Below are 16,400 nucleotides of genomic sequence, written 5' to 3' on the forward strand. Positions count from 1 at the left end.
TAAATGGGTGGAACAACAGATTGATGTCTCTCTCTATCTCTATCTCTCCCCCCACCTCCCTTCCTCTCTCTAAAAAATCAATAAAAATTTGATTTTTTTTAATTTTTGAAGTGTCTATTACCTGCTGAGTGCTCTGCTGGGTCCTGAGGTCACAAGGGTAACCTGACATGGTCCCTGTGCTGGAGGAGCCAACTGGTGGAAGAGGCACTTTTGGGGATGGTAGTAGTGGAAGTGTTTTCTCTTTTGGTAGGGGTATCTTGGGTGACAGGAGTGTTTGCATGTATCAAAACTCATTCAGCTGTACACTTATGATTTGTGCATTTCACCATAAATTTTACCTTAAAAATATAGAAAATGGAAACGCTCTGGAAGGACTGTGCCTACTTAGTAGCTGTCTGGAAGCAGGCCAGGGGTTGCCCAGGTTGCCCATGGATACAATTCCACCTTTGTTGGTGGGATGTGGCTGAAAAGTGTTCTGGAGGCTGCAGACCCAAATGGTGCAGTGGTCTTGATGCCCAGAGCATTCGGGAAGCACTGTGGAGGGAGTTAGGGATCACTACATGTTTCAGAGAAGGAATTAATAAGCTGAGTCTGCAGGTGAGCAGCTGGTCAGAGGAGGGAGGACAAGGGGAGGGAGAATGGTCTCTAAGCATTCCTCAATAGAGTGCTGCTGCCCAGCGTCACCCAAATGAAGAGGGGTAGAACCAAGCTTTGAATTGCTTCCCTTACCCCAGGCCCCATCAGTGGCCCTTGGAGAAACTCAGACTGGTTCAAATGTCTGAAGCTACTTCCCAAGAAAGGAAAAATCCCTATTTCCACTGTGTCCAGGAACGAGGGCTGTGCCCTGAACCTGATGCCTTTTGCCACCTGACATCTCGTGGGGTTTGCCCATGGCTCTCCTCATTTAGAAGCCAAGGTGGAAGAGCAGATCATTTGCTGCCTAACTTCCTGAATGCTTGGCCTCCTGCCAGAGACACTGTCTGGCCTATTTCCTCTGAATGAAGAGGAAGCCGGGGAGGCACTGCCGGTCTAGCACCACCAGGGTTGGGATCCTGGTTTTACTGCTGAACTGACAGTGTGAACCTGGACAAGTTATCTATGTGGACAAAAAGGGGGCCAACATACTAAACCTGACAAGCTCAGGGGAGGCCTGCCTGGCAGGCCTTACAAACTCAGAGACCAAAAAGTAACCACATAGGAAGGTTTTGAGCATAAAAATACCTAATTAAAAGTGGGTCACAGCCCTGGCAGGTATGGCTCAGTGGGTTAAGTGCTGACCTATGAGCCAAAGGGTTGCTTGCTTGTGAGCCAGGTCTCCAGATGGGCTGCAAGAGGCAACCGGTCAATGTTTTACTCCCACATAGATGTTTCTCTCCCTTTCTTTGTCCTTCCCTTCCCCTCTCTCTAAAAATAAATAAATAAAATCTTTTACAAAGAAGCAACAAATTGATGTTTCTTTCTCTTCCTCTCTCTAAAAAAAAGTCCATAAATACACATTTTTTTAAAAAGAGCTGCAAGTGGTCACATCCTGCACCTGCAGTTTTCTTGACAAAGGCTATTCTTTATGTGGGCCTATTGTCTTTTTGCATCTAAGGTTGGATTCTTTCGAAATGTCCAGGTGATCTCCATTTGGACACACGGGCACACCCACCACCAGGGCATACCCACCACCAAGGCTGGAGACCACTGTTATCTCGTTCCCCAAACACCATCTCTCTGTGCTGTGAATGGTAACTGCCCTGTACTCACCAGTGTCAGAGAGCGTGTGTCTCTGTTTTATTCTTTATCCACTCTGAGAGATTCCCCTGCTTTGCTTTCTCCCACCTCTCTAATCTACCGATAAATTTTATGTAACCCCCTCTTACTTCTCTTCCTTTTATTCTAATGTATAAAAAAGTGTAAAAATGCCATTTTCTGGATTATTTTCTCAGTTTGTTGAGATTTTACTTTTTGACAATTGTCATCAATTTAGCTCAAATGACTCATAATTCTCTACAGGTTTGGACATATTTGAAAATTTTTTCAGTTACCATTGACATTCAGTAGTGTTGTATATTCACTTCAGGTATACAGCATAGTGGTTAGATAATCATATACTTTACGAAAATGATCCCCCTGATATTTTCAGTACCCACTTGGCACTGCACATAATTATTTCAATATTACTGACTATTCCCTGTACTCTATACCTATCACAACTATTTTGTAACTACCAATTTGTACTTCTTAATCCCTTCACCTTTTTTACCCAGTCCCTAGAAGGATGAAGCTGGTGCCATTTGCTACCCTGGCACCATCTACCAAGCAGGCCTATGACCCTGTTACACATGACCACCATTTCTGTCTTCTGAGTTATGTTTTTAAGACTGGAAATTACCAGAAAGCAAGAGCAGAACATAGCTAACTGCTCCCTACAGCCACAGGCAGAAGAGAACATTGGGACAAACTCTAGCTCACACAAAACCAACCCAAACCTCCTGTGTTACAACGCCTCTCACAGCCCAGCCACCACACAACAAACCTCCTCCCTTTTATAATCCGATAAAAATTCGAAGCCTCTTCACTGCTGGGGCATTTCTTGATGCCTAGCCCCTTGGCATTCTTGGGGAGTGAATACACTTCGCCCTCTGCCTTTTCCTCTCTTTGTGGATTCTTTCACAGCTGCTGTCACCAACCGCCCTAAGGGTCCCTTAGCCTTCCCCTCTGGCAACCATCACTTTGTTCTCTGTGTCTCTCTATCTGTTTCTGTGTTTTAAAGAATTTATTTTGGTTTTTAGATTTTGCATTTATGTAAACTCATATGGTATTTTTCTTCCTCTGACTATCTTATTTCACTGAGTATATAATACCCTCTAGGTCCATCCATGCTGTTGCAAATGGTAAAATTTCCTTCCCCTCTCCATGGTTGATATATATATAAAATCTCACAACTTTTTAACACAGTTGTCTGGTCTGTTGTTGGGCACTTGGATTGATTCTATATCTTGGCTACTGTAAAAATAATGCTACGATGAACATAAGGGTGCATATCTCTTTAAATTATTGTTTTGGATTTCTTTGGATATACACCCAGAAGCAGGATCAATGTATCATACGGGAGTTCCATTTTTATTTTTTTGAGGTAACTCCATAATGTTTTCCACTGTGGCTGCACCGATTTGCATTGCCACCATCAGTGCACAAAGGTTCCCTTTGTTCCACATCCTTGCCAACACTTTTTGCTTGTTGATTTATTATTGACACCCATTCTGACAGGTGTGAGGTGGTATCTCATTGTGGCTTTAATTTTCATCTCTCTGGTAATTAGAGAGGTTGAGCATCTTTTCATATGTCTGTTGGTCATCTATATGGGTTTGGATATTTTTACATCAATATTTCCTTGGCATAGTCAGCAGGGTTCTAAAGAAACCCACCTAGGACCACCCTGCAGACCTGCACCTGGTGCTAGGTACCAGCAGGGCCCCATTGTGCCCCACCAGCTCCCTGCTTTGCATTGAGTAAACTTAGTGAGTTTTTCTTAGAATTCCAGACCTCCTTGTTTCAAGGTAGGAAGCCCTGGTTTTGAGCTATTCTTATAAAGTAAAAAAAAATCCTTTAGGTAGCACCAAAGGTTAAGGGTTTAGATAACCCAGGCTAAGAATAAGGGTTGAGGTAACTCAGAGGCAGGAGGGAAACAATGGGTGACTGGTTTTTAATTTGGGCCTTTCAATTGGAATTGTTTACCGAAAATTCAAACAAATCGTTTTGTTGGATAAATGACTGAATTGTTTAGCTCCAGAGATAAAAGGCATTTACTCCCTGCAGCTCAAATTTCAGGTATTCTTTGGTGACTGAGAATCTATGTGGTGTTGTCAGAGGGCATCTCTCAAAATATGCAGGGCCCCATAGGGAATTCCAACACAGCTATAATTAAATAATCAATTCATCTGGGGACACGCACACAAAAAATTTGGTTATATAGCACCCTATATAACCAAAGTTGTATTAGCTAGGGAGAGAACAAGACACACAAAGGGTTGACGTGGCTAGGGAGATGACATACTCCTTATAGCTCAACCCATAAAGCAGCACACTTCAACCCCCACCCATATACCTTGAAATTTCTTCAGACTCTGCGGATCTCAAAAGAAAACTAAACTTAACATGGGAAATCATGCCACCAAGGCTGACAAGCCCCAAGCCCCTATTAATATTCCTATAGATGTATAATTCACAGGGAGCCCTTTCTGCATCTGCTTACAGAAAAGGTATCTAGAAGTAATATTAACATAGGATGGCCAAAATGGAGCTTTTTTTGACATGTAAATTAATTTTGTATGCACAATTAACTAATTGCCAATTAATTAATTGGCAATTTGAAAAAGCCAGCCCTAAAATAAAACTGAATGAGTAGGAAGCTTACCAACACTTTATATCTTCTTTTTTAAAAATATATTTTAATGAGGACTTCCGCCAAGATGGAGGCATAGGTGGAAACACTGTGCCTTCTCCCACAGCCAAGTTTGAATACAACAAAGGTTTGGAGAACAAAGACACACCCAAAGACCGGAAAATTGAATTATACGGAAGTCCAACAACTACAAACCGTTCAACAGGGACGGTAAGAGGGACGGAGCCAGCAGTGGAGCAGGGTCAGGCAGGACAGATCCCCTGACCTAGGCAAGCAGGCAGCCCGGAACCAGTCGGGGTGTGGGGCAGACTGACCGCGGTCACACATTTGCACACAGTGAGACGGACCACGCAGGCCCCAGGGGGCGAACCCAGTGGTGGAGGGCTGACGGCGGTGGCACACTCAAGTGCAGTGGAACGAAACGCGTGAGCCCGGTGACGGTGGTGGCTGCGGCACCGGTGGGGGCCATGGTGGCAGGCGGCAGACAGGACGCCATTGTTCCTCTTTGACCCCGCCCCCACATATAACGTCGCAACCCAGCAACTGAGTTGCCCTTCTCTAGTAACACCTTAGGGCTCCGATCCTGCTACGGAACAGGCACAAACAGCCCAAAAGATGGCGCAAGAAGAACTCAAAGTCCCAGAGCTGATAACTCTCAGCGACCGAGAAATTGCCGGCCTCTCAGAAGCACAATTCAAGACACTGTTTATCAGGATGCTCACAGAATTGGTTGATTATAGTCACAAATTAGAGGAACATATGAAGGCTAAACTAATTGAAATGAAGGGAGATGTCCAGGAAACCAATAGTGATGGAAAGGAAACTGGGACTCAAGTCAATGGAATGGACCAGAAGGAAGAACAAAACATCCCACCAGAAAGGAATGAAGAAATGAGAATTCAAAAAAATGAGGAGAGGCTTAGGAACCTCCAGGACATCTTTAAACGTTCCAACATCCGGATTATAGGGGTACCAGAAGGGGGAAAGAAACAGCCACGAGTGGAAAACTTATTTGAACAAATAATAAAGGAGAACTTCCCCAGTCTGGCAAAGGAAATAGACTTCCAGGAAATCCAGGAAGCTCAGAGAGTGCCAAAGAAGTTGGACCCAAGAAGGAACACACCAAGGCACATCATAATTACATTAGCCAAGACTAAAATGAAGGAGAGAATCCTAGAAGCAGCAAGGGATAAGGGGACAGTCACCTACAAAGGAGTACCCATCAGACTGTCAGCGGATTTCTCAAAAGAGACCTTACAGGCAAGAAGGGGCTGGAAAGAAGTATTCCAAGTCATGAAATCCAAAGACCTACAGCCAAGACTGCTTTATTCAGCAAAGCTTTCATTTAGAATGGAAGGACAGATAAAGTGCTTCTCAGATAAGGTCAACTTCAAGGAGTTCATCATCACCAATCCCTTATTATATGAATTGCTAAAGGGACTTATATTAGAAAAAGAAGATGAAAAATATTAACAGTGAAAGGACAGCAAACACACAGTTATTAACAACCACACCTAAAACAAAAGCAAACCAAGAGGACAGCTAGATCAGGAATGGAACCATAGAAATGAAGAACACATGGAGGGTTAGCAACAGCGGGGTGGGAGGAGGAGAAAGGGTGAAAAGGTACAGAAAATCGAATAGACGATAGGTAGAAAATAGATAGGGGGGGCAAGAATAGTGGGGAAATATAGAATCTAAAGAACTTGAGACACGTGGTTATAAACTAAGGGGGGGGAGAATGGTGAGGGAGGGAGTGTGCGGATAGAGGGAAATGAAGGGGGAATAGAACAACTGTAATGGTATAATCAATAAAATATATTTAAAAAAGAAAAAAAAAGCAAACCAAGAGGACAGCTGGATCAAGAATGGAACCATAGAAATGAAGAACACATGGAGGGTTAGCAACAGGGGAATGGGAGGAGAAGAGGGGAGAAGGTACAGAAAATAGCATAAACAGTAGGTAGAAAATAGATGGGGGGAGGGCAAGAATAGTGGGGGAAATATAGAAACTAAAGAACTTGAGACACGTGGACATAAACTAAAGGAGGGAAGGGACGGTGAGGGGTGTGTAGGGTGGAGGGGAATGAAGGGGGGGAATAGAACAACTGTAATGGTATAATCAATAAAATATATTTTTAAAACATATTTTATTGATTATACCATTACAGTTGTTCTATTCCCCCCCTTCATTCCCCTCCACCTGCACACTCCCTCCCCCACCATTCTTCCCCCCTTAGTTTATGACCACGTGTCTCAAGTTCTTTAGGCCTTATTGTGGGAAGTGACCACCCCCTTTGTAGTCTTGTTAAAAGTCATTGTTCCCGTAGACCTAAATATTCTTCTCGTCTTTCTTTATGTAGCAAGCAGTAGATTCGTTGATCCCATAATGGCAGTCTGCAGCCGCGTAGCTTTTGCCTTCCTTTAACATGTCGAGAACTTCCATCTTTTCTTTGATAGTAAGCATATTCCTCTGGCACTTAGGTTCACTGTCAGAAGCCTTAGAAGGCACAGAACATTTGGGTGGCATTGTAGGGCTTGAAATAAATTCAAACTTTTACAAAAATTCACAAAAACACAACACCACAGAGCAACACTACATGCAGTGATCAGACATTGATGTAAAATGTACAAGGAGAGATGCTGAACACTCGGGGGAGAGCAAACAGACCAGATACTAGGGCCACTGAACCAATCAGCGCCAAGGATACAGAACACCGTGCTGTGGTTGGTCGCCTTCCAGTCCATCAGCCAATAGTGTGCCATGTACAATTTCACGTTGGCAAACTCGCGCAAGCAATAGTGCACTACTGTATTTCCATTGTGTACAGTATGGTATTTGTTCACTGATGAAACTGTGTTTTATTTTGATTTCATATTATTTTAATAGGTTTCAATTAACATTTTTATATTTTTTACAGTGTTTTAAAATTTTTAAGCCAAAGTAATTAAAATAATAAATATTATATAAATACCTATATACTGCAAAATCCCTCAATATAGCAAAAACTCTGCGATACAGAATTAGATAATTTTTTTAAAAAACCCACGATTCAGTGAAGCCACAATAAGTGAACGATATAGCGAGGGACAACTGTATGAGACTCCCAAGACACAATTTACCTATTACAGCAGCTAGCCACAAAGGGACCCGGGTCCCAAAATGTTGCTGGAGGAAAATAAGATTCTTCCAAGCTATCACAGGAAATGCACTTCAGGGGTTACACACAGGAGGATTTGAGGTAGAGTGGGAAATTTATTGGAGTACTGTAATAATAAAGGAGGGGCTTAGGTGATGTCTCATCTCTGAGAAGGTGGTTCAGCTCTGTCTTGCTGCAGAAGAAGTTTGGCCCCTGGAACTACAGGCCTGCACCTGGGCTCACCATGCTCAGGAGGAGGGCCAGGACCCAGAGCTGCCAGGACCCAGAGCTGCTAGTAGCCAGGCATCTGAGGCTCCAGTCGTCTAGCTTAGTCTGTTTCTGCCCACTGTGATCATTGCTGCACTTTTGTAACAGAACCACTTTGGGTTCTATTGCCCGCCACCAAAAAAAAACCATGACTCCCAATGCCAGAGACTTATGAAAAGGAAAGGAACAGTTTATTTAAAAGTTATGAAGCTTCAGAATAATGGCAGATTCTGTTTTTAAGTCCCAAAGTCCCTTAAAACTAAAACTAAATAGCCACACACACACACAGTCCTGCCTGCCCTTGCCAAACCAGGACAGTCAGGGGAACTGTCTCTCAGAAAAAGAAACAGAAGTCTGCAGTTTAGCCAGGCAGATTCCAATCCAGCTTCTTCTCTCAGTCATCTGTGCTCAGCTAGGATCCTGCTCTTAATCCAAAACGGCATAGGCCCTCCTCCTGGTGGGCCGGTGGACGTCCTTCTTCATCCTTTCAAGCCACGTGACCAAGACAGCATGGCGGCCCCATACTTGGGTTTAAATCCCAGTGCAGATCTCCCTCCAAAACTTCATTTACAACTCCTTCCACAATCAGCTACCTCTGCCGGTACTCTGGTAGCTTCTGCCTTTTTCTGCTGCCATTGTTAACAAGCACAGCTATTAGCATTACTAAAACACAGGCCCAAGTTCTTTAGGTGTGCAAAGTAATTATCAATGACCCTCTTCCACTTCCCCTTTCCCTAGTCACATTAGTGGGGGTTTGGGACTTCTTGGCCTGTACCCCGAGTTCTGGACCTCATCCCACCCCTGTTACACTTTGGCCCACACAGCTGCTGAAGAGAGAGAGCATGAGACTTGTACCTTTGTTAAGCTTTGATTATATTTCTTTGGGCTTGGGAGAGAGTAGGCTTTCTTTCAAACTATCCAGTATTTTTCCTGGATCTTCCCAGGGCTAGGCTGGTGTCTCCCCTTACCCAATCTGTTTCCTGGATCTTCCAGGATTTCATGCCCCTAACCTAGCTGCTTTCCCCCCAGTTTTCTTTACTCCACTTTATGGTTGCCATTTTCGTTCCTACTGTGCATGCGTCATAGTAAAAGGATCTCTCCCTGTGCAATCTGGCTTCTACTATGCATGTGCCAGCAAAGGAATTTCTAATTTCCTCCTTGGTCTTTTTTTAAAAGATTTTATTTATTTATGTTCAGAGAGAGGGGAAGGGAAGGAGAAAGAGAGGGAAAGACACATCCATGTGTGGTTGCCTCTCACATGCCCCTGACTGGGGACCTGGCCCGGAAACCCCGGCATGTGTTCTCAATGGGAATTGAACTGCTGACCCTTTAGTTCACAGGCCTGTGCTCAATCCACTGAGCCACCCCAGCCAGGGCTCCTCCATAGTCTTTATCCCCCAACACCCACCATTAATCTGAAGGAACAGGCTGGGTGCTCCCTGGAAGGATTGGAAAATCAGTCTTTTGTGCCTAGTTGGGGATTAGCATCTGTTCCCTGTAGTTTTGGGGAAGTTGTCCCTTCCTAGCTAAGCCAGTTCAGTTAGGTATGTGGCTCCCTTCTCTTTTGTTACTATGTAACTAGCTGCCTACTGTAACAGCTTTGCTTCTGTTTACCCCACGTCAAATACCTTGGTCATTTAATATCTAAAAATGGGCTACTGATTAACCCTGGAGACTCAGAAGAGTAAAATCCTTTCCTCATCTAAAAACCAACACCCAAACAATAAAAAACAGCTAGAGGTTTCCTGCGTCTTACTGGATTCTGACACAATTAGTTTCCAATTTTTTCATTAATGGCCCAGCTTCTATATGTCTTATTAAAATCAGATCAAAAAAATAAAAAATAAAATCAGATCAACCTGACCCATTGGAGCCCAAAAGGGAAACAAACTGTAACAGCTCTAAAGAACGAATTATCTAAAATTTCCATGCTGGAATACCTTTTATAAGCTTTATTTCTTTTTATACATGATAATAAAGGAAATGCTTCAGGAATTTTACCTCAAAAACACAGATATTATCCTAGACTTATTGTATATTATAGTCAGCAGTTAGATTCCGTAGCAAAAGGGCTCTCTTTCTGCATGACAGCTATCCCCGTTACAGCCATGTTATGCAAATAAACAGAAGAAATAGTTATGGGCGCTCCTTTATTTATGTTCTGCATTCTGCTGAATCCCCACTGAACTCTGACCACACTAAATCCTTCCATTAGTCGCCTGGCTTCTCATGAAGTACTCTGGCTTTTTGCACCTAGTATTACTTTAACTCAATGTAAAAACAATCTTTTTTTTTAAAGGGTATGGTTTTTTAAAAAAAATTTATTTATTTATATTCAGAGGGGAAGGGAAGGAGAGAGGGAGAGAAACATCAATGTACGGTTGCCTCTGGTGTGTCCTCTGCTGGGAACTGGCCTGCTACCCAGGCATGTGCCCTGACTGGGAATCGAACTGAGATCATGTGGTTTGCAGGCCCACACTCAATCCACTGAGCTACGCCAGCCAGGGCTGTAAAAACAATCTTAACCCAGCAACTTTGCTCCCTTCTTTGCAGAATGAAGGCATCCACAATTGCGTTGTGCTTATTAACCACCTCCTTGTTCCTAGAAGTGGTTTACAGAAAACTCCCGATGATGCTAACTTAATTTGGTTTACAGATGGATCTTATCTGAAAGATGAATAGGGCACATTACCAAGTTGGACATGCAATAACTTCTATGGCAGACAAAACTAAAGGTTCTTATTTACCTGAACGTGATCTGGCCCACATGCTGGATTAGTTGCTCTAACTCAAGCTTGTCAATCGGCCAAAGATCAAAGAGCCAATTCTTGCACTGATAGCTTCTCTGCCTTTGGAGTAGCTCCCAACGTTGGAATGGTGTGGAAGTAGTGAGGCTTCTTAACTTCTCAGGACAACCCACAAAGAATGGAAAACAGGTTGCGGAATCATTAGATGCTATACATCCAACTAAGACAATCGGCAATTATCAAAATTTGAGGACCTTCTAAAGTGCTCACCATGGAAGCAAAAGGAAATAATTTAGCTGAGGCTGCAATTAGACAAGCAGCAATAAGAAGCCAAATTACCTTGGTCAATAGACCTAAGAATGTTTCTTTATGTTGAAGGAATAAAAGGCTCTCTTTTATAGCTGCAGAAGAAGAAAAGAGGATATGGAAACAAAAATGGGAAACCTTTGACCCAGATAAACAGATATAGTTCAGACCTGGTCAGCAACCAGTCTTACCTATAGGGGCTCAGTTACCTGCACTTCAACTTGGGCATGAGCTAACGTATTAGGGTCCTGAAAAGATGATATCATGGATTAAACAATATTACTGGAAACCTCCTACTGTAGCTCATAAAGTGTATGGCAGATGTTCTATCTGTATAATCTTGGAAAAATCACAGGTCCCAAGGATATTTCCCACTTTCTTTAGGTCTATTTGAGCTACATAATTGGATTTCACCCACATGCAACCATATCGAGGATACAATATGTATTTGCTATGAATTGTATGTTTTTTCACTGAGTTGAGGCATCCCCTTGCAGGAGAGCACAGCTGTAATGGTAGATAATTATCAACAGGGACAAAAAAATCCCCAGTTGGGGAATTCTCTCTGAGTTACACAGTGACTGACAGACTCTCGTTTCACTGGGAGAGCAATGCAATCCATTCGTGATGTTTGGCCTATTCTACAGCATTTTCACTGTGCTTATCACCTTAGTCCTCTGAATTGGTGGAATGTACAAATGGAACAATTAAAACTCAGCGAGGTAGATTTTCAGAAGCTTTTCATCTTCCTTGGCCAAAAGCTCTCCCTAGAGTGCTCCTCAACCTAGATCTACTCCTCTTGGTAAAATGTAGCCTGTCTCCTCATTAGTCACTCGTCACCCAATGCCTCTGGATGAAGGGGCTTACGAACCAACCTTACTAAAAGAGACATTCTACATTGTTACCAAGGGCTCATTAACCAGCTTAAAGAAATTGATAAATTAGTAACCAATTCGTTTCACAGTGTGCACCGGGGAGAGGAAGCTTTCAAAGACCATGACTTACAACCAGATTTTGTCCGTTGGAAAAGACATCAGTTGAAGACCCTCTGCAGCCTTGTTGAAGGAACCTTATCAGAGGACATCAAATGTTCTTCGAGAACAAGAACATGAAGCTGCCCACGTCAAAGGCAAACAGCTGTTCCAAGCATCCACAAGCCTATCTTCTCACAGCCTGGTGTTGAACTTAAAAAAAAAAATTGTTTGATTGTCTTTACCTGTCTGCTAATATTAGTCATCATAATAGTTACACTTGTCCTTTGGGCTTTTCCCAAACCCCGTTCTTACACAGCCCAAGTATTTGTAACTGCTAAAAGTGTATAACTTGTATTATCCATAGCACTGTTTCTGTGGTTTCTCATTTGAAATTTAGTAGGAGTATTATTGCAGAAAGAAGGAAAGGTATATGTGTGTTTTTGAGAGAAGTTAAAAGGAAGTAGTTTGTCCTAAGATGTTGGTTATTTCTGAATGAGTAAAAAGAGGCAAACTGAGAATAAGAGAAGTTGCAGAAGGTTAAAGGAAAAGAATAATTAGAAAAAGAAATTTTAATGTAAAAATAATAATGAAAATAATAATGAAAAAGAAATTTTATGTAAAAATACTAGAGCCCAATTATGGGAGTAGGCTTACCCTCTAACCCAACAAGGACTATTAAGTGTATTCACTGAGATGGAAGCTGAAGTGTCTTAAAAACCTGGCCCCTGCAATGGCTGCTGAGGCACAGGAAATCTATGTGCAATACTCTTACTATCCTCCTGGCCTCTGGGTGTTTTTAGATGGTAATTGTAATTGACACTGTTGTGTTCTTACAGCTTTAGCCTGATTAAGCCTTAAAGTTACAGTTCCTAATTGCACAACTAGCAGGAATCAGATTAATAATGAACAACACTTTAGTGTTTCCAATAGGAAGTAGATAGGCCACACTAAAATAACAGTAACAATAATAATACCAATGAATGAGAACCCATCTCGTGGTCTGATTGTGAAACCGGAGAGGTGTATGGTGTGCCCTCACCTGCACATACATTGTATTCTAGATGTGACACCCAGAAAAGTTAGACAGACAGTGGAACCTGGATCATGATAGCCTATAGGGTAGAAATGATCCAGTGTTATTTTTTGTTTTGTTTTGTTGTTTTAAAATCCTCCCTCAAGGATAAAGTCACTGATTTGAGAGAGAGAGAAGTATCAATAGGAGGTAGAAACATTGATCGGCTGCCTCCCTTAGGCACGCAGACTGGGGACTGAATCCACAATCTAGGTATATGCCCTGACCAGGAATCGAACCTGTGAATTTTCAGGGCACACACAGGATGATGTGCCACCCAACCCAGCCACACCAGCCACAGAGAGTGGTTCTTTTTTATTTTTTTATTTTTCGACTTTTTATTTACTCATTTCTAGAAAGAAGGGAAGGGAGGGAGAAAGGGAAGGAGAGAAACGCATCAGTGGCCCCTCGCCTGCCCCCAACCAGGGTCCGGCACTCAACCCACTGAGCCACATTAGCTGGAACAAGTGTCTTGTTTGTTTCTTAGTGAAGGCCCATGTGACCCGATGGCCTCCCATTTACCTGCTGGCAACATAAGAAACATTCACACCTGTCGAAATAGTTGGTCAGTTTATTTGAGCCAAATCAACAACAATTGCCAGGAAGCAATACCTCAACGGATTAAGAAATGCTCCAGAGAATGGCACCTTATTTTACACACTAGAATCAAAGGAGGAGCCACAGGGGTTACAGGAAGTCCATTGTGATAGATCAGCGGAGGCAGGAGAAAGCAAAGTGGGGAAACCTCTGGGGTTGGATAAAAGGTATAATGATAGACACATACTTCTTCTACATGGGTGGGTAAAGGACAGTTAAAAGGTAACAATTAACATGACAACAATAACAATGAGGGGGGTTGTGGACTCAGCTTGTGCCCCAGGAGTCTGGGAAAAAGGGAAGTTACCTTGACATTCCAAAGGTCTGTTATCATAGATGCAGAAAGACGGAGACAGGCCCAGTTAAGGTAAAGACTGACCTTTGTTAGGGGGAAATACGGGCCCAGGACACGTATTTTTCCTGCCATGAACTGCTTTCGGTTAATAAAATTCCATTTCAGACCATCCTCTGCGGTTCCTTTGGGTCCCTGAGTTGGTAAGGCTGTCTCGCAGGTGCCCCTGAGCTTGTTAGAGTAACACGTGGCCCCTTTTCTTCGATGCTGCCATTTCCTCTGGAGAGAAATTCAGCCTGGACTTCTACCCAAGGTTATATAGTCTTGCCCTATCTCCAAGGGTTCACCACTTCAGCAAGACAAATGCTGACACTAAGACATCCAGGGAACACTGGGACCACATTATCCAATCAAGAGGTTGGTCCCTAATGCATCTTCGGATTGATTTATGACCCACAGGGGAAGTGTGGACAAAAAAGGGGCACACACGAAACCTGATAAACTCAGGGTCAGCCCTTGCGGCAGGCCTTACATTCTCAGAGACCAAAAATAACCACACAGCATGGTGTGAACATAAAAATTCCTAACTAAAAGAGGGTCGTGGCCGGTAGTGACGTCCTGGGCCCGCAGCTTCCTTGACAAACGTCAATCTTCACCTTAAGTGAGCCTGTCTGTTGTCTCTTTGCATCAAAGTTAACATTCCTTCGAAATGTCAGAGCATCTCCAGACCCCTCAGGGCACACCCGCCACCAGAGTTGGAGACCGCAGAACCCCTCATTGTTGTCTTGTTCCCCCAAACCATCTCTATGTGCTGTAAATGTTAACTACCCTGTACCCACCAATGGAAGAGGAGTACGTGAAAGGACAAAGTCAGCGATTTGCCCAGCAGGGATTTGACCTGTTAAACATGACTGCCATTTTACTCTTCTGAGTTTGAAAGCAAGAACATATGTGACTAACCGCTTCCTACAGCCGCAGGCGGAAGATAACGTGGGAAGAAACTGCAGCCTCAGTTACAACGCCTCAACAGCCCAGGGGCCACACGTCAGCAGCCCCCTACCCTTTTTAAATCCAATTATAATCCAATAAAAATCCAAAGCCGCACCCCTCAATGCTAGTGTGTCTCTCTACACCATGCCCCTCTCTTTTCTTGGAAAGTGAAGAAAATCTTTACTCTCTATCCAGTGGTGTCAAGCCTGCAGCCAGTGGGGCCGCATGCAGCTCAGGATGGCTGTGAATGTGGCCCAACACAAAATCGTAAATTTACTTAAAACATTATGAGATTTTTTTGTGATTATGTGTCTCAGTGTATTTAATGTGTGGCCCAAGACAACTTTTCTTCCAGTGTGGCTCAAAGATGCTAAAAGGTTAGACACCCCTGCTAGACTTTCTTCTCTTCCTGAATTCTTTCTCAGGAAGAGAAGACCACCCTCCCGGTGCGTGTCTCTATTTTACTCTTTCCCAGTCTGAGAGATTCCCCTGCTTTGCTTTCTCCCTAATCTACCACCAATAACTCTCATGTAACCCCCCTTAATCTCTTCCTTTGATTCCAACGTATAAAATAAGCTCTAAAACAGCCATTTTCTAGATTATTTGCCCAGTTTGCTGAGATTTTGCTTTCCAGAAATTGTCAATTTGGCTCAAATAAACTCATAAAAATTCTCGAAAAGTTTGGACTTTTCTTACATTGACATTGACAACTCTGAGCCTCCTCCAAGTTTGGACGTTTCTTACATAGACATCCACCTTCTCTGAGCCTCCCCGAATCTTCATCTCTTAGGCGGAATGATGGTGGGTGTGAGGACCAGCGGAGATCACGTTTACAGCAGAAAGTACAGAGTAGGCATTCAGGGAACAGTAACTGTCATAACTCGATTGGTGCCGAGGCTCCACTGACTGACTGGATTGTGACCCTCACTGTGATCCAGGGAGGCCCTCTCAGGCCATGTTCCGCACAGCATCGCCGTCTCCGCTTTCTCAGCACCTGCCCCAAGTGTAGGTGTTTCCGCACCAGTGTCCCAGGAGGGACCATTGGAGGGACAGTGCAGACAATGGCTGGCCAGTTTTCAGCAGCGCCCCCAGGTGGCTTAGGCGGCCGGCCCCGCCCTCTGACTCACCGCAGGCATCCACTCACTCCGGTCCGGGACCACGGGCGCGGAAGTGCCAGCGAGTCTGCTGCGTTTAGGGTCTGACCGCTGGTGCGCTGGGGCCCCTGGGCCCCCCTTTGCAGCTCAGCGGCGTTTGGCTGCACCGGGGCCGCCTCCTTGGGCGCCCTGCTCCCCCTCTCCTTTTTGGAGCGCCCCCGCGTGACTAATGTCTCCTGGCTTCCCGTAAGGAGGGGCGGGAGAGGGCGGGTCCTTGCTAAAGAAGCTTTTATTTTACTTCGCTTGGGACAAACGGAGCATTCCTGCTTGGGGAGACCGGACAGGGAGGAAAAATGTGAGTCTAGGAAAAACAGGTTTTAGAATCTTGTACCTTCTTAAAGTCAAAGTGTGGTAGATCTACTCCTTTCTCTCTTAATTTGCAAACCTCTTCCCTCCCCCTGTGGTGGTGGTGGGGGGGCACCTTTACCCAGGTAAGGCATCAGTGTAGAGAACAGTGAGTCCTCATCCTTG

At 43.8% G+C, this 16,400-nt stretch overlaps 1 protein-coding gene across 3 annotated transcripts in view; it reads left to right on the forward strand.

Moving 5' to 3' along the window:
- The window catches only part of CAPG (capping actin protein, gelsolin like), a 36,137-nt gene that overhangs the window by 4,273 nt on the left and 15,464 nt on the right, over positions 1-16,400 (forward strand). Inside the window, exon 1 of one of the 3 annotated variants that reach the window (XM_037039420.1) lies at positions 15,955-15,971. The exons of 1 other annotated variant lie outside the window; for it this stretch is intronic. The gene's annotated coding sequence lies outside the window, so the exon portion shown is untranslated. Of the gene's footprint in view, positions 1-15,954; positions 15,972-16,121; positions 16,225-16,400 lie in introns of those variants that run through there. One more of the 3 variants, XM_037039416.1, reaches the window with a different exon arrangement.

This window comes from Sturnira hondurensis, unplaced genomic scaffold (assembly GCF_014824575.4).
Source record: "Sturnira hondurensis isolate 20B ecotype Veracruz unplaced genomic scaffold, ASM1482457v3 Scaffold0002039, whole genome shotgun sequence".
Lineage (NCBI taxonomy): Eukaryota > Metazoa > Chordata > Mammalia > Chiroptera > Phyllostomidae > Sturnira > Sturnira hondurensis.